The following is a 311-nucleotide window of genomic DNA, read 5'->3' as shown; positions in this document are numbered from 1 at the left end:
TATCGTGAATGATACTACCCCCAAAGAGATAGCTTAGTGGACACGGATAGTTGAACAACAGCATAACCATAAGATCCGAAGTTGTCACCTAGACCATTACGGCACAACCATTCCATTGGGTGATTGGGAGACATCAGTACACCGTGAACCGAAACCAAGAATCCGTGCCCCCGAAGTCATGTATCGCCACTTTGGTAATCGAATAAACTTAGCGTAATGATGCTTCAAAGCGGTGTTTCTAAGTTTCCTCGAGAACATCGAGCTCGCATATTTGTTACCATGATAACTCCGTCACGAAGAGACTGGACCTT

This window comes from Opisthorchis viverrini (assembly GCF_000715545.1).
Source record: "Opisthorchis viverrini unplaced genomic scaffold opera_v5_256, whole genome shotgun sequence".
Classification (NCBI taxonomy): domain Eukaryota; kingdom Metazoa; phylum Platyhelminthes; class Trematoda; order Opisthorchiida; family Opisthorchiidae; genus Opisthorchis; species Opisthorchis viverrini.
This window is presented reverse-complemented; position numbering follows the sequence as displayed.